The sequence below is a fragment of the Oncorhynchus nerka genome, linkage group LG12, assembly GCF_034236695.1.
Source record: "Oncorhynchus nerka isolate Pitt River linkage group LG12, Oner_Uvic_2.0, whole genome shotgun sequence".
Taxonomy (NCBI): Eukaryota; Metazoa; Chordata; class Actinopteri; order Salmoniformes; family Salmonidae; genus Oncorhynchus; species Oncorhynchus nerka.
Window position 1 is genome coordinate 25,774,192 of NC_088407.1, and position 18,720 is coordinate 25,792,911.

General features: G+C 43.7%; 1 protein-coding gene across 1 annotated transcript in view; it reads left to right on the top strand.

The window, feature by feature from the left end:
• Positions 1-18,720, top strand: part of LOC115116116 (fibroblast growth factor 11-like) — a 244,106-nt gene that overhangs the window by 165,711 nt on the left and 59,675 nt on the right. The window lies entirely within an intron of this gene.

Sequence of the window (18,720 nt, forward strand, 5' to 3'; positions counted from 1 at the left end):
ATAGGTAAACTGTGATATGAGTTAATCAGGGTGATTTTTCCACAAATAGACAGGTATTTTCCTTTCCATGGTAGCAAGATCTTATCTATTTTTTCTAACTTTCTATAAAAATTTATTGGAGTGAGATTATTTCTTTCTTTTGGGATTTGTATGTCCACATCTTCGTCAGACCATTTAATTGGTGAACTACATGGTAATGTAAAATTTGCATTTTTTTGTGATCCAATACGTAACATTTATCATAATTTGGTTTTAATCCAGAGAGGATAGCAAAAGTATCTAGATTCTCTATGAGGCTGTGGAGAGATTCTAATTGTGGGTTTAAAAGAAAACATGAATCATCAGCGTACAATGACACCTTAGTTTTTAAGCCACGGATTTCTAATCCCTTAATATTATTGTTGGACCTAATCTTAACAGCTAACATTTCCATGGCATTAATAAATAGATATGCCGATAGTGGACAACCTTGTTTTACTCCTCTAGATAGTTTAAAATATTCTGAGATGTAGCCATTATTTACTATTTTACACTTAGGGTTACTATACATACCTTTAACCAATTTTATAAGAGATTCCCCAATTTGAAATATTCTAGGCATTTATATATACACTCCAGTCATACTTTATCAAAAGCCTTTTCAAAATCAGATATGAAAACCAGGCCTGGTGTCCCCGATATTTCATAGTATTCTATTGTTTCCAGTACTTGTCTCATATTATCTCCAATGTATCATCCATGTAAAAAAGCTGTCTGATGAGGATGAATAATATCTGACAATACCTTTTTAATTATATGCGCCAAGCATTTTTCTAAGACTTTTGCATCACAACACTGAATTGTGAGAGGTCTCCAATTTTTTTTAAAGGACTGGATCTTTATGTATACCTCTTGGGTCCTGTTTCAGTAATAATGATATCAGACCTTCTTGTTGCGTGTCCGATAATCTACCATTTATATAGGAGTGGTTAAAACATGCTAATAAAGAACCTCTAAGTATATCAACAAATAAATTGTGTTCTTCCACTGGTATGCCATCCAGCCCTGGAGTTTTCCCATTCTTAAAGGCCCCAATTGCATCAAGAAGTTTCTCCTCTGTAATTTGGCCTTCACATGAGTCTTTCTGTACAGATGTTAATATTACATTATTATTAGGAAAGAAATCCATACAATTAGTTTCAGTTAGTGGAGAGGGAGGAGACTGAAACGAAAACATATTCTTAAAGTACTTTACTTCCTATTTCAAAATATCTATCGGAGAATCATGTGTGACTCCATCATTTGTGACAAGTTTCAATACATTTCTGTTGTAGCATTTCTATATTGAAGATTGAAAAAGAATTTGGTGCATTTTTCCCCATACTCCATCCAGTTCGCTTTATTTTTTAAATAATATATTACACTAGATCTTTCTTGAATAAGTTCCTCCATTTCTTTTTGTTTTTCCTCTAACTTATTCTGTGCCTCTATGGTACAGTTTCTATTGATATGTAACTGTGCTGTTAGTCCTTCAATTTCCTTTGTTAATATGGACTCTTTTGATCTAAATTGCTTTTGTTTTATAGATGAGTACTGAATTGCATGGCCTCTAAAGGCACATATAGTTGTACCATGAAATTTGCATTGCTACTAAGTAAACCTCCAATTGGTCCCCACTATTCCACCTGCTAAAAGTCCTCCTCATCCCGAGTTGGGATGTCGTCTCAATGCCCGGCAGACCACCCCTGACCCTCCGTATCCCATAGCCCTGAAAAGACTGGAATCCATCCTTCGAAAAGAGCACACGGTGCCATTTACAGAACAGAAGTAAATCAACCGCCAAATGCATTTCCATCATCCTAACCTCGACTTGTATTATATATAGCCATCAAAAAAAAAATCCTGTTTCTTATTTTCCATAATTAGCTATTAATATTTGTAGTAATGTGGGCTATTTATGCAAAGGATTTTACGTCTCACCAGTCTCGCCATTACCAAAATTACATTATTACAAGCAATCTTTTTACATCTTTTACTCCTTCGCAATAGTTGTGGGATACGCACATACACCCACACACACTCAACCCTTTCCCCCACACAACCATAGGCTCACAATTTCAACAGTTGCACCATCCCAGGGCCCAACTCAAGAAAGGTCTTGATTTACGAATGCATATACAGTTGCATCTGTATGAGAAGGCCTGCAAGACTTTGCAAATAAATGGTCAGAATATGAGAGATTTTATTAACCATTGTCACATCCTAGATGATGGAGGTCAAATGTACGTCTTTTCCCTGAAACACCCACAACACCTGCTGTACAAATTGATGGAAAGCAGTGTTCGGGGAAAAACATACAACATTATAAAATCCATGTACACAAACAACAACAAGAACACCATTACATAAAAACCCACAAAGAACCCCACATTTATTTCCACAGGGCTGTGGGGTGAGTCAGGGATGCAGCTTGAGCCCCACCCTTTTCAATATCCACTGCTCAAAAAAATAAAGGGAACACTAAAATAACACATCCTAGATCTGAATGAATGAAATATCTTATTAAATACTTTTTTCTTTACATAGTTGAATGTGCTGACAACAAAATCACACAAATTATCAATGGAATTTATCAACCCATGGAGGTCTGGATTTGGAGTCACACTCAAAATTAAAATGGAAAACAACACTACAGGCTGATCCAACTTTGATGTAATGTCATGCTACCTCTGGCGAGCACACGGAGGGCTGTGCGGCCCCCCAAAGAAATGCCACCCCACACCATGACTGACCCAACGCCAAACCGGTCATGCTGGAGGATGTTGCAGGCAGCAGAACGTTCTCCATGGCTTCTCCAGACTCTGTCACGTCTGTCACATGTGCTCAGTGTGAACCTGCTTTCATCTGTGAAGAGCACAGGGCGTCAGTGGCGAATTTACCAATCTTGGTGTTCTCTGGCAAATGCCAAACGTCCTGCACGGTGTTGGGCTGTAAGCACAACCCCCACCTATGGACGTCGGTCCCTCATACCACCCTCATGGAGTCTGTTTCTGACCGTTTGAGGAGACACATGCACATTTGTGGCCTGCTGGAGGTCATTTTGCAGGGCTCTGGTAGTGCTCCTCCTGCTCCTCCTTGCACAAAAGGCGGAGGTAGCGGTCCTGCTGCTGGGTTGTTGCCCTCCTACGGCCTCCTCCACATCTCCTGATGTACTGGCCTGTCTCCTGGTAGCGCCTCCATGCTCTGGACACTACGCTGACAGACACAGCAAACCTTCTTGCCACAGCTCGCATTGATGTGCCATCCTGGATGAGCTGCACTACCTGAGCCACTTGTGTGGGTTGTAGACTCCGTCTCATGCTACCACTAGAGTGAAAGCACCGTCAGCATTCAAAAGTGACCAAAATATCAGCCAGGAAGCATAGGAACTGAGAAGTGGTCTGTGGTCACCGCCTGCAGAACCACTCCTTTATTGGGGATGTCTTGCTAATTGCCTATAATTTCCACCTGTTGTCTATTCCATTTGCACAACAGCATGTGAAATTTATTGTCAATCAGTGTTGCTTCCTAAGTGGACAGTTTGAGATCACAGAAGTGTGATTGACTTGGAGTTACATTGTGTTGTTTAAGTGTTCCCTTTATTTTTTTGAGCAGTATATATATATATATCAACAAATTGGCGAAGGCACTAGAACAGTCTGCAGTACCTGGCCTCACCTAGAATCTGATGTCAAATATCTATTTTTGGCTGATGATCTGGTGCTTCTGTCCCCAACCAAGGAGGGCCTACAGCAGCACCTAGATCTTCTGCACAGATTCTGTCAGACCTGGGCCCTGACAGTAAATCTCAGTAACACAAATATAATGGTGTTCCAAAAAAGGTCCAGTTGCCAGTACTACAAATACAAATTCCATCTAGACGCCGTGGCCTTTGCTATTGAGAAAGGCCACCATAGGCAGACCTGGCTATGTGCACACTGCTCACAAAAGTATGTGGAAACTGAGCTGCACTTCCTAACAAATCAAACATTGATAAACTCCCATATTTGTTAGGCGAAGTACCGCAGTGTGTATTCACAGCAGCAAGATATGTGTCCCGTTGCCATGAGAAAAGGATAACCAGTGGAGCACAAACAACACTGTAATTACAACCTATATTTATGTGTTTACTTATTTTCCCCTTCTTTCTTCAACTACTTGCACATTGTAACAGCACTGTACATAACCAATAATACATTTTAAATGTCTTCTGTAATGTTCACTAATGTTTCCCTTGTTTAGTTCCCTTTTGTTTATTGTCTATTCATTTGCTTGGAGATATAAACATATGTTTCCCATGCCAATAAAGCCCTTGGAGAGAGAGAGAGAGAGAGAGAGAGAGAGAGAGAGAGAGAGAGAGAGAGAGAGAGAGAGAGAGAGAGAGAAGGAATTAGGCCGATACCCGCTAATTATCAAAATTAAATAGATTTGAGTTGAGAGAGAGATGAACACCACAGAGAAAGCTGATTAGCATTGTGGTCCATGTCCCACTGCCGTGGCTTCGAATCACCGCTAGAAAGAGAGAGGGGAGGACAGAGGGATGGGGAAAGAGTACTCTGAGGCAGAGGAGAGAGTCTATGTATTTAGAGGGAGAAAGAGAGAAAGGGTGAGAGGTTTAAAAGAGAGTGAGGGAGAGAGAAAGCTAGAGGAAAGAGAGAGAGAGGGAGGGGTGGGACTGCAGACAAGTGTACACTTCATCCTCTCCTCCCTCTCGCCCTCTCATCCCTCTGTTCTCAGTGTCTTGGCTGCTTTGTTGAGCTGAGACAATAAAACACCTCGGTGCTGTCAGGCCACAGGGAAACACCCGTTTCCTCTGCTGTTCTCTTTTTTCTCCTTCTTTACTGTCGGGAGGGTTCTGTTCTCTCATCCGGTGCACTGCTGCCGACAGGTCCATACAGATATCTATGCCACTGATTAAGACGCGTAGTGCACTCACTCAAACACACTTAGAGACGACCAGACACACACACACTTAGTTAGATGTCCCATACGGCATGGATCCAGGATACATAGACGCCTACATATCCTGGATTCTCTCTCTCCTCTTCACCTACTGTCTCCACTTCACCTACTCTCTCTCTCCCTCTCTCTCCCCCTCTTTCTCCCTCTCCCTCTCTCTAGCTCTCTCTCTCTAGCTCTCTCTCTCTCTCGCTCCCTCACACACACACACCCCTGTACACTGATGACAGGCGGATGGTTCTCACTGGGAGGACGGTACGGCGGTCATTAACTAATGCACTGTGGGAGAGCGTGTCAGCCGCTACACGCAACACGGGTCAAAGGGCACTGACGCAAGAGAACACTAGTCCATCCCAGGGTCACTCCACCCCATTTCTGTCACACTGCTGTGCCAACAACAAACACGCACACTTGCTGATAAACACACACACACACACACTCACTATCGCACACTCATTGATACACACAAACACACACACACTCGCTGGTAAACACACACAGGCGACTGGACGACTTCTTAACTGCTGGGAGAGAGACGTCTGTGCGTGTGTGTAAGTGCTTGCACGTGCGTCTGTAAGATCACCCACTGGCAGCCACACATTGCCTCTCCTTAGCACAGTGAGTCAGACACAGGGCAGTAGCACTGCAGTGGGTGTACACAGTCTCAATTCACAATAGGAATATCCAGGTGAAAGGATTAGGTTTCTGGAAGCAGTGTTAACTGTTGATTGTGAAATATACAGAGTTGTATGTTATTGTGAGTCACACTGTCGAATGATGCTATGCAGTGACTGTCATCTTGAGAGCGATGGGACAGAGGTTACAGAGGCAGACTGTTGGCTTGTATCTGCCTGCCTGTAATGGCACTTAAGGGAATATACAGTATTTATCGCTCAAAAGGTCAGACCACTCACATTACCAGAGTGCATAATTTCCCTGTTGAAGAGCAGAAATATGGGTATTAAACTATACTGAACAAAAATATAAACGCAAGTTCAAGTTCATATCAGGAAATCGGTCAAATGAAAAAATAGTCATTAGGCCCTAATCTATGGAGTTCATGTAACTGGGAATACAGAAATGCATCTGTTGGTCACAGATACCTTTATAAAATGGGACTCACAATGGGCCTCAGGACTTCGTCGCAGTATTTTTGTGCATTGAAACTGCCAGCGTTAAAATGCAATTGTATTTATTATCCGTTCTTTATGCCTGCCCATACCATAACCCCACCGCCACCATGGAACACTCCGTTCACAACGTTGACATCAACAAATCGCTCGCCCACACGACGCGGTTGTGAGGCCGGATGGACGTACTGCCAAATTCTCTAAAATGAACATTCAATTCTCTGGTAACAGCTCTGGTGGACATTCATGCAGTCTGAATGCTGATTGCACGGCGCCTCAAAACATGAGACATCTGTGGCATTGTGTTGTGCGACAAAACCCGCACATTTTAGAGTGACATTTTATTGCCCCCAACACAAGGTGCATCTGTGTAATGATCATGTTGTTTAATCAGCTTCTTGATATGCCACACCTGTCAGGTAGGATGGATTATCTTGGCATAGGATAAATGGTCACTAACAGGGATGTAAACACATTAATGCACAAAATTTGAGCGTGTGGAACATTTCTGGGATATTTTATTTCAGCTCATGAAATATGGGACCAACACTTTACATTTTTGTTCAGTGTATTTTAAAGAGGTGAAAGAAAAGTATGGTGCCTATTTTATTTTGTAGCATCTGTGATGAACATTTTTATGTTTGTGCTTTTCTAATAACCAATTTCTGTGTTCATGCAAGTGACGAATGGAACGCCTGGGAGAAATCCTCACTGTAGTATCTGCAATTTGGCAGTACTCCAACTTTGACACCCTTTAACGTTGCAAGTTGAAACATCAGAGCTATAGCCAGATATATTTTCTTCCCTCTCTTTTGCTCCCTCCGCCCCCTCTGTTTTTTCTCTTTCGCTCCCTTCATCCCTCCCCTCTTCTTTCTCTTTTCTCACACTGTCTCTCCCTCACTCCCTCTCCCCTCCCTCCCTCACTCCGCCCTCTCTCTCTCCTTTATCATGTTCTCTCTCCCTTCCTCCCTCTCCCCTCCCTCCCTCCCTCCCTCCCTCCCTCCCTCCCTCCCTCCCCTCCCTCCCTCCCTCCGCCCTCTCTCTTTCCTTTATCATGTTCTCTCTGCCTCCCACTCCCCTTCCTCTACTCCTCTCCCTCTGTTTTCTCATGTACTCTCTCTCCTTCCTCCTTATCTCTTTCCTTGATCTCGTTCTCTCTCTCTTCTCACATTCTCTCTCCCTTCCTCCCTCTCCCCTCCGTCCGCCCCTCTCCCTTTTTCCTTTATCACGTTCTCTCTCGCTGCCTCCCACCTCCTTTTCCTCTACTCCTCTCCCTCTGTTTTCTCATGTACTCTCTCTCTCCTTCCTCCTTATCTCTTTCCTTGATCTCGTTCTCTCTCTCTCTCTCTCCCCTCCTCCTGGCCCTGTCAGGTTCTGGGTGGAGGCCAGACACCAGAGCACTGTGGGTCTAATTGTTAAAGTCATGGGAAACCTCCACAAGGCTCTCTCCTTCCACACCTTTCTCTCCCCCTCTCTCTCCCCCTCTCTCTCTCTTTAGCTCTTTCCATCTGTCTGTCACTCTATCCTCCTGTCTGTCCATCAGTCTGTCTTTCTCTCCTCTCATTTTTCTCCCCCAAATACGACAGCCCCCAAGGGAAACTTCTCTCTTACTAAGCACTGTCACCCCCCCCTCCGTCTCTCTCCCTCCCTCTTTCTTTCCTCTTTTCTTTTCTTTTCTTCCTTTCTCTCCGACCTTATCTATCTTCCCCTTCACCCTCCCCCATCTCTTCCTCTGTAGCCCCTCTCTCACTCATTTCTCTGACAGCTGCTTTTCCTCCCCCTTTCTCCTTTTTCTCACTCACTCTTTCTCTTTGCCTTAATTATTCTGCTGTTCGTTAAGCTACAAATCATTCAGCTTTCCAGCCAAAGAGAACAAACTGTTCATCAGTCTCTCTTTAATTAATCTTCAGCAGCTACTCCTCTCCCTCACTCTGACCTCTCAGTGAGTGTGTGTCTGTGTGTGTGTCTGTGTGTGTATACAGTTGGGGTCAGAAGTTTACATATACTTAGGTTGGAGTCATTAAAACCCGTTTTTCAACCACTCCACAATTCTTTTGTTAACAAACTATATTTTTGGCAAGTCGGTTAGGACATCTACTTTGTGCATGACACAAGTCATTTTTCCAACAATTGTTTACAGACAGATTATTTCACTTATAATCCACTGCATCACAATTCCAGTGGGTCAGCAGTTTACATACACTAAGTTGACTGTGTCTTAAACAGTTAGGAAAATATCAGAAAATTACGTAATGGCTTTAGAAGCATCTGATAGGCTAATTGACATAATTTGAGTCAATTGGAGGTGGACCTGTGGATGTATTTCAAGGTCTACCTTCAAACTCAGTGCCTCTTTGCTTGACATCATGGGAAAATCAAAAGAAATCAGCCAAGACCTCCACCAAACTTTGTAGACCTCCACAAGTCTGGTTCATCCTTGGGAACAATTTCCAAACCCCTGAAGATACCACATTCATCTGTACAAACAATTACAAGCAAGTATAAACACCATGGGACAATGCAGCCATCATACTGCTCAGGAAGGAGACGCGTTCTGACACTTAGAGATGAATGTACTTTGGTGCGAAAAGTGCAAATCAATCCCAGAACGGCGGCAAAGGACCTTGTGAAGATGCTGGAGGAAATGGGTACAAAAGTATCTATATCCACAGTAAAACAAGTCCTATATTGACATAACCTGCTCCAAAACCACCATAAAAAAAGCCAGACTATGGTTTGCTACTGCACATGGGGACAAAGATCATACTTTTTTTGTTTGGCCATAATGACCATTGTTATGTTTGGAGGGAAAAGGGGGGGCTTGCAAGCCGAAGAACACCATCCCAACCATGAAGCACGGGGATGGCAGCATCATGTTGTGGCGGTGCTTTGCTGCAGGAGGGACTGGTGCACTTCACAAAATAGATGGCATCATGAGGAGGAAAATTACATGGATATGTTGAAGCAACATCTCAAGACATCAGTCAGGAAGTTAAGGCTTGGTCACAAATGGGTCTTGCAAATGGACAATGACCCCAAGCATAATTCCAAAGTTGTGGCAAAATTGCTTAAGGACAACAAAGTGGACATCACAAAGCCCTGACCTCAATCCCATAGAAAATGTGTGGGCAGAACTGAAAAGTGTGTGTGATCAAGGAGGCTGTAACGGTTTTCGTCGTCTGAAGAAGAGGAATCGGACTAAAGCGCAGCGTGGTAAGTGTTCATGCTTTTTTTATTGAAACTGAACACTATAACAAAGAGAATAACCGAAACAGTCCTTTCAGGTGCAAAACACTAAACAGAAAATACCTACCCACAAAAACCATGTGGGAAAAAGCTACCTAAGTATGGTTCCCAATCAGAGACAATGATAGACAGCTGTCCCTGATTGAGAACCATACCCGGCCAAAACAAAGAAATACAAAAACATAGAAAAAAGAACATAGAATGCCCACCCAAATCACACCCTGACCAAACCAAAATAGAGAAAAATAAAGCTCTCTAAGGTCAGGGCGTGACAGAGGCCTACAAACCTGACTCAGTTACACCGGCTCTGTCAGGAGGAAGGGGAAAAAATTCACCCAACTTATTGTGGGAAGCTTGTGGAAGGCTACCTGAAATGTTTGACCCACGTTAAACAATTTAAAGGGAATGCTACCAAATACTAATTGAGTGTATGTAAACTTTTGACCCACTGGGAATGTGATGAAAGAAATAAAAGCTGAAATAAATTATTCTCTCTACTATTATTCTGACATTTCACATTCTTAAAATTAAGTGGTGATCCTAACTGACCTAAGACAGGGAACTTTTACTCTGATTAAATGTCAGGAATTGTGAAAAATTGAGTTTAGATGTACTTGGATAAGGTATGGTATGTAAACTTTCGACTTCAACTGTATATGTGTGTGTGGTTGTTTGTATGCATTATTATGTGTATGTGTGTGTGTGACTGCCTTTTAAGAAGTAGATGGAGATAAATGTGTTATATTGCTTGTGTCTCTGACCCTCTCTGTTTCTACCTTTGTTTGTATGTCTCTGGTCTTTGCACTGGAATATAGAACCAGACACATTGTATGGCTCTGGTCCTTGCCCTGTGATATAGAACCAGACACATTGTATGGCTCTGGTCCTTGCCCTGGGATACTATAAAACCAGACACATTGTATTGCTCTGGTCCTTGCCCTGGGATACTATAAAACCAGACACATTGTATGGCTCTGGTCCTTGCCCTGGGATACTATAAAACCAGACACATTGTATGGCTCTGGTCCTTGCCCTGGGATACTATAAAACCAGACACATTGTATGGCTCTGGTCCTTGCCCTGGGATACTATAAAACCAGACATATTGTATGGCTCTGGTCCTTGCCCTGGGATACTATAAAACCAGACATATTGTATGGCTCTGGTCCTTGCCCTGGGATACTATAAAACCAGACATATTGTATGGCTCTGGTCCTTGCCCTGGGATACTATAAAACCAGACATATTGTATGGATCTGGTCCTTGCCCTGGGATACTATAAAACCAGACATATTGTATGGCTCTGGTCCTTGCCCTGGGATACTATAAAACCAGACACATTGTATGGCTCTGGTCCTTGCCCTGGGATACTATAAAACCAGACACATTGTATTACTCTGGTCCTTGCCCTGGGATACTATAAAACCAGACATATTGTATGGCTCTGGTCCTTGCCCTGGGATACTATAAAACCAGACACATTGTATGGCTCTGGTCCTTGCCCTGGGATACTATAAAACCAGACACATTGTATTGCTCTGGTCCTTGCCCTGTGATACTATAAAACCAGATACTATGGAATTGGACTGAGACAGCCAACCAAATGTATCTCACTAAGTGCTCACACACTTTTCTTTCAATTTCTTTTCTATATCCTAACATGGCACCCTATTTCCAAATACACTATTTAGGTGAATAGGATATAGCCCAGGAGATGTGTACTGTGTTCATTGGCTAACTGTGGTCTCTCTCCAGCCAATGCAATGTCAGTAGAGAAATACTGCCGGAGTTGTTGGGCAACTTTTAACTTCCTCTGTGGTTTTAGTGACATACTTGGAACGGTTGTATGAAGTGACAACAGGGCTTCATTCAATTGGACCTGGTTACTTTTCCTCCTCGTATTACACCGTTACTACCCACAATGCATTTCACGTTAATAGATGCATAATGCATGGCATAGCTTCTCTCATCTCAATCGTCAACACCCTATAAATCCATTTCCTGAATGATCATGATCCATTTCCCTAAATGTGGGCAGTTGGCGGGCATCATAGTGTGAGCTGTGGCAACGGCAAGAAAATAGTTTGTTTTAAAGTGTCACCACACCCATGTCTATATGAATGATGAAGGAGTCTTTCACAGCGAGATATGATTGATGGTCCCACTAAATGTGCCCATGAGGATGTGGGCTCTGCCTGCCTCTCTCCCCATTACTCTTACTCAAAAGGGGCCACCAAAAGCAGACATGGTCATTTGATGCAATTTATCTGCGCACTTATCGTAATTATGAATATGTGATGAAAGATGCACCTGGAGCTTTTTATGCCTCCTGTGTGTGTGTGTGTGTGTGTGCGTGCGTGCGTGTGCGAGTTTGCAGCTTTCTCCTGAAAGCTACTGCAGCAGGTCCCTAAACTTTTGTTATAGGAATAGAGATATGGGGGGGGTTGTGCTGGCAGAAATGGCTGTGGTTAAGGTAAGGTAAGAATAGGTAGGAATAGGTAGCTTGTTGTTAGGTGTTATTTCATCAGTAGCTTCTGTTGCCATGGATATAAATGTTGCAGATTTAAATATTAACGCTAGTGGAAATCTAAATTGGTGGGTGTGTTAACAGCTGTAGGCTGTGATGGTGGGAGCAAATACAAGCTGCAGTAGCAAGATTACTGGATTGTATTAGGTAGAAAAAAAGAATGATTGCAGTAGTGTAAAGCACTTAAGTAAAAAATACTTTAAAGTACTACCTAAGTAGTTTTTTGTGGTGTTTTGTGGTGTCTGTAGTTTGCTATTTATATGTTTGATTACTTTTACTTCACTACATTCCTAAAGAAATTATGTACTTTTTACTCCATACATTTTCACACCCATTTTCATTTTCACACCCAAAAGTACTCATTACATTTTGAATCCTTAGCCGGACAGGACAATGGTCCAATTCACACACTTATCACTTTTTATTTTACCCTTATTTCACCAGGTAAGTCGACTGTGAACACATTCTCATTTACAGCAAAAACCTGCGGAAGAATTACAGGAGAGAGGAGGGGGATGAATGAGCCAAATGTAAACGGGGGATCATTAGGTGACAGTATGAGGGCCAGATTGGGAATTTAGCCAAGACACCAGGGTTAACACCCCAACAGTAAGTGCCATGGGATCTGTAGTGACCACAGAGAGTGAGGACACCCATTTAACATCCCATCCAAAAGACAGCACCCTACACAGGGCAATGTCCCCAATCACTGCCCTGGGATATTTTTTTCAGACCAGAAGAAAGGGTGCCTCCTACTGGCCCTCCAACACCACTTCCAGCAGCATCTTGTCTCCCATCCAGGACCAACCCTGCTTAGCTTCAGAAGCCAACCAGCAGTGTGATTCAGAGTGGTATACTGCTGGTGTTGGTGTGTACCTCTGGGTCTCCGTAAGAAGAAAAAATGGTGCCGTCTGGTTTCCTTAATATAAGGAATTAGAAATTATTTACAACTTTTGATACTTGAGTATATTTCAAAACAAATAGTTTTACTCAAGTAGTTTTTACTGAGTGACTTTCACCTTTACCTGACTCATTTTCTGTTAAGGTATCTTCTTTCTCCACCACTGAATGAACCTGGAATTGAATCTAAGTCATAGCGATATCCTTTGAGTTATTTGAGCTATTTTACATTTACATTTACATTTAAGTCATTTAGCAGACGCTCTTATCCAGAGCGACTTACAAATTGGTGCATTCACCTTATGACATCCAGTGGAACAGTAGTGCATCTAAATCTTTTAAGGGGGGGGGTGAGAGGGATTACTTTATCCTATCCTAGGTATTCCTTAAAGAGGTGGGGTTTCAGGTGTCTCCGGAAGGTGGTGATTGACTCCGCTGTCCTGGCGTCGTGAGGGAGTTTGTTCCACCATTGGGGGGCCAGAGCAGCGAACAGTTTTGACTGGGCTGAGCGGGAACTGTACTTCCTCAGTGGTAGGGAGGCGAGCAGGCCAGAGGTGGATGAACGCAGTGCCCTTGTTTGGGTGTAGGGCCTGATCAGAGCCTGGAGGTACTGAGGTGCCGTTCCCCTCACAGCTCCGTAGGCAAGCACCATGGTCTTGTAGCGGATGCAAGCTTCAACTGGAAGCCAGTGGAGAGAGCGGAGGAGCGGGGTGACGTGAGAGAACTTGGGAAGGTTGAACACCAGACGGGCTGCGGCGTTCTGGATGAGTTGTAGGGGTTTAATGGCACAGGCAGGGAGCCCAGCCAACAGCGAGTTGCAGTAATCCAGACGGGAGATGAAGGAGTCTTTCTCTATTTTAACAGTATAATGAACAATGTCCTGCAGCACATCCAATACTGTTATCTCCTGATATTCTGTCTGAATGGCCTTGTACTGCTGTGAATAGGTCAACTAAACTGGAACAAGCATATTTACCAAAGCAAATTTAAATGAAACCATCTCTCTCCAGTGTGTATCTGACAGACAGACAGGCTGGTTTTGGTTAAGCAGCGTCTCGCCTCAGCGCTTTATTGACGTTGGTCGTGAAGGCGTGATGCTCGCTCCTCTTTTATTAAGAGAGTGAATCTCTCCTAATGAAATAACTCTGTCATCCCTTGCTACCCTGCCACGCCGCAGCCACGCAATTCCCACACATCCCTCCCTCCTTCTCTCTCTCTCTCTACCTCTCATTTCCTTCTCTTTTCTCTCGTTTGCTTCTCTCTTTCTCTCTCCATCTCTTGTTGTATGCTAGGTCTTTCTCGTTCCATCTCTCTATCTCTTTCCTCTCACTCCCTCTGTCTTTCTTCCTTATTTCTCTCCCTCTATCTGCCTCCCTCTCTTTCTTCCCTCTCTCTTTCAGCAGAGAAAAGTAATGCCTTGTTATCCCCTGCTGATTGGTTGATATATGGCATTATTTGGAGGGATCCAAACCACATAACTCACTATGGGGGGGGGGGGGGGGGATGGACGGACGGAGAAAGAATGCCAGAGAGATCCCACGTAGAGTGAAGCCCAACTGGGCATCAGTGTGTGTGTGTGTGTGACGGCTCCAGTCCTTGGCAAGCCTGCCCCACCCCTCTGCCCCCTGCCAAGCCCATTCCTTTAGATGTGTCCGTCACGTCCATGCTCTGGGACCTGCCAGCATTCATACATCCATCTCAGACCGCACATACACACACACACCCATACATACACACACGCACGCACACACATCCATCTCAGATCTCTCTGCTCTCAGTTACCACACACAGCCAAGGAAAAGAAACCAATGGGAATGGGTCAAGTTGTCAGATGTGAGACACTGGGGAATATTGTGACTTAAATGGGTGAGATGAATGAATATATTCATGTTTGGTACAGTCTCTTACACCTAGACTTCCTTTGAATGGCAAAAGTTATGTTTCTGAAAACGGGCCCAACTCTCTCTCTCAGCCCCTCCCCTCCTGTGTGTGACTGTAGGTGGCTTTCTCATCCGCTCACGACTCCAGTGGCCGCTTGGCTTGGCTTATTCCCCCTTGCTTCACACCCAGAATGTTAAAACATCATGTGCAGTCCTGAAGGCGCCTAATCCTGGATCGATGGCTCCTCTCTCTATCAGACCGCGGTGACGCCTGAGGCTGGGTGGGGCTGTGTGTTTGTGTGTGTGTACGTACATGCAACGTGCGTGTGGTGTGTGTTTGTGCGTACATGCAATGTGTGTGTGTGTGTGTGTACGTACATGCAACGTGCGTGTGGTGTGTGTTTGTGCGTACATGCAATGTGTGTGTGTGTGTGTACATGCAATGTGTGTGTGTGGTGGGGGAGTGGTAGAGCAGTGGTGCCGCTGCAGTGTTTAGCATACGGAACCAGGGAGGTCCAGCAGGGCCAGCCTGACAGCTCATCCAGCCCAGGCAGGACAGACTCAGGAGGGGGAAGCTCTCCTCGGCTGGCCCCTGCCCTCTCCAGAACCCCCAGATGTTCTGCTGAACACAGCCCAGTCTGACTGACATGCTCCCCCGGCTCCACACCACTTGCAGCAGCTACTGCTGTGTTTAACCTTGACTAGAGGGGGAGTGAGTGAGTGTGTGTGTGTGTGTGTGTGTGTGTGTGTGTGTGTGTGTGTGTGTGTGTGTGTGTGTGTGTGTGTGTGTGTGTGTGTGTGTGTGTGCTTGTGTAATGTGTCTCTATAGACAGTGTTTTGTAATATTGCGTAAGATCCACTGTCATGAGAAGTGCTGCTTCTGTCCAGTACAGTATGATAAGCGAGGCTTGAAGGTCATTATTGGATCCAATCGCATTCCAGGGGCTACAACCTTCATCCCAACATTTAACAGCATTGTGTCACCAACTGGACGTTTCCACATTGCGTAAACGTTCCTGACACGTTCTGTGTTAGTCCGGGCCTTTCATGATTTGACAAATGTTAGTGTACAGGAAGGAAACGGTTAAAACCTTAGCAGCCACACACAACTGTACAAGTTATATCTTTTTCCTCCCTGTACTCAAAGGCCAAGGTATCAGAAGCCCTGTTTTACCAGATGCCCCGATACTACCGTACCCTCATGCATATTTGATGTTGCTCATTAAATCTGGATTGTAGTGGCACTTAAGTATTCTGACATTCCCTGTGATCCATGTGATACAGTATTTCCCCTGCTAATGGTCTAATGTGAAGGATTCTCTCTGCTGTGGGGCACATGAAAACAGAAAACAACAGCTGTTATCCATGTCGACCACATGTCACAGATTGTGCGGGACAGTCCCGGGACAGTCCCGCATTTTGTCCCTTTGTCCCTCAAATTCAAACATTGCTGATTTAGAAGTGCTATTTGATTTGTCCCGTATTTCAGCCAGACATTCCAACCTGTCTCCTGCATTCACTTTGCGTTTATGAAAATTGTTGTCGAGATCTGATATTCTGCGCAGCGCAAGACGAGACGTAGGCCAACATCATAGGCCTATCGCCGACCAATCACATTTCTCAAATCCTTTCAGGCTAAATGAAATTCCAGCTAAACTTGGAGAGGACTGTTAGCCTAACTACTTACAAAATGCACACTTCTGATGAAGAGCTATAAAAGTAAGAACAGCCAGAAATGTTTCCGTATCCACATATTCCCAGATTTTCATAAAACAGCCACACGTGTAGTTTCTCCTTTCTGCATCACCAAATTTTGCGCGAGGCAAATGAGTAGCTAGGTGTGCTTCAATTAGCTTGTTCAGTGCAGCGGAAGCAGAGGTGTCCAGAGCAGCACGCCGCTACTTCTCACAGTGGTGCTCGTTTAGTACAGTTAGATCAAAGCTGAATAATCAATGCCTTGGAAGATCACAATGATCTATTTGTATTCAGAACCAAATATAATAGCGTAGTATAATGTTACTGTTACACCAAAAACACCAGCTCATTTCTTGAGATTTTAGGATAGTTGCTTGAATAGTCCAGCACACGCAACTAGGCAAAATGTGCTTTAAACAAAATACAGGAAGGCTATATAGTTTGTTAACACCATTATTTGACACAATATCGTAAAAAATTATAATTCACAATTGACAGTAATGATGGCCTATTTTGAAATGTGCTATCTTTAACTTGTGGAGCAAGGCACTTAGCCCTCATATTCTCATATTAATGCCTAGGTTTTATTTTTTTTTACAGACACCTGCTGACAAAAATATATATATTTTAATCTAGGCTACACTGTACAAGAAAATCTTCCTGTTGTCCCGTATTTGGGTATGTTAAATGTGGTAACCCTACTGTTGTCCTGTATCGTTAGCTAGCACACTGGAACAAGGTGCTAGACATTCCCTGTATTTCCTGCTCTTGGAAGGTATAAAGTGAGGGACTGTGTAACGGCTGTCGTAGGTGGAAGAAGGAGAGGACCAAGGTGCAGCGTGGTACGTGTTCATGATCTTTTCATTTACACTAGAACAAAAATAACAAAAACGGAACAAACGAAACAGTCCTGTCTGGTACAAAGCCAGAAAACAACTACCCACAACTGAAGGGCGAAACCAGGCTGCCTAAGTATGGTTCTCAATCAGAGACAGCAATTGACAGCTGCCTCTGATTGGGAACCATACCAGGCCAAACACATAGAAATACAAACATAGAACAAAACATAGAATGCCCACCCCAACTCACGCCCTGACCAACCTAAAACAGAGACATAAAAAAAGGAACTAAGGTCAGGACGTGACAGACTGTCTTGTGTGGAGCACAGAAAAAATAAACCAACAACTGCTGTACCCTGCTGTCAACAGGAAGCTACATAAGATGTTACACGTTATTTTCCTGCTATTTGGAGGTTCTATGTGAAGGATTTGATCTGTTGTCAGGCAGGGTAAACAACTGCTGTTGTCCCATACCGTTAGCTAGCACACTAGCACGCTAGCTGTCAACCGGAAGCTAATACACACAACAAGAGGCTGCAAATGCAGCAGATAAGCTCACAGTTGATATAAGATATAAATCCCAGCTAGCTCGACAAACAACTTTTCTGCCTCAGAACATATTCTGAAAACAACAAAACAGAGCACCACAGTAGATGGAAAATGGTGTCCCGGGTCATGCAACTTTTAGTAGCTCAGTAAAGTGTTCCTTTGTCTTTCTCGCCTTCTATCTGTCTTTCGCTCTCTCTCTCTCTCTCTCTCTCACTCCTCTACCCCAACAGAGCAGCACAGTCTCACATGCTATCCATCTTTAATGAAGCATTCTCCGTGCTAGGCAATAGACACACACACACACACACACACCCTACCTTCCTCACAGTAGAGGCTGTCCCTTTTTAAGCAGGCACCTTGCAAGGTCCCATCAATCAGAAGGCCACTGTAGACACAGACGGTGCCTTTCAGTGTAAATAGCAGGGCTCTCATGCATTAGGGGGACACAACGTTCTCTCCCTTTAGTAACTGTTTGTTCACCAGGAAGAAGGAGCACTCTGCACACTGTAATTTACATGCAGTCTGCTCCAGAATGTGTCCATAATAACAACACCTTAAAAGGAAAATTCCAAACCCAAACTATTTGGCATTTGTTTTATAAGTCATTAGTCCAAATGAAATGACATAAAACCACCCTCACAAAAAATATTTCACTTTTGAAACTGCAGTAAAAGTGTGCTGCAGTTATACTGCAATCTGACTGCATTTTGTTCTTGATAAGAGCAGCTGTATTTCTGTATTTTGAAAGTTATACATCTTGAAAACATGATTGCTGACAATTGCAGTGCACAGAGTCTTTCTTTAACTGCTGGACATCAATAGATATCCACCACCTGCTTAAAGCACGAACACACACGCACAAGCACACACACACGTTCCCAGATGCTGTGTTTGTGTAGGATAGGGCAGTATGAGGCCACACACATATGTTGGTTGCCGTGGTACCTGTGTGTTGTTAACCCTGTCCTGTTCCCTCC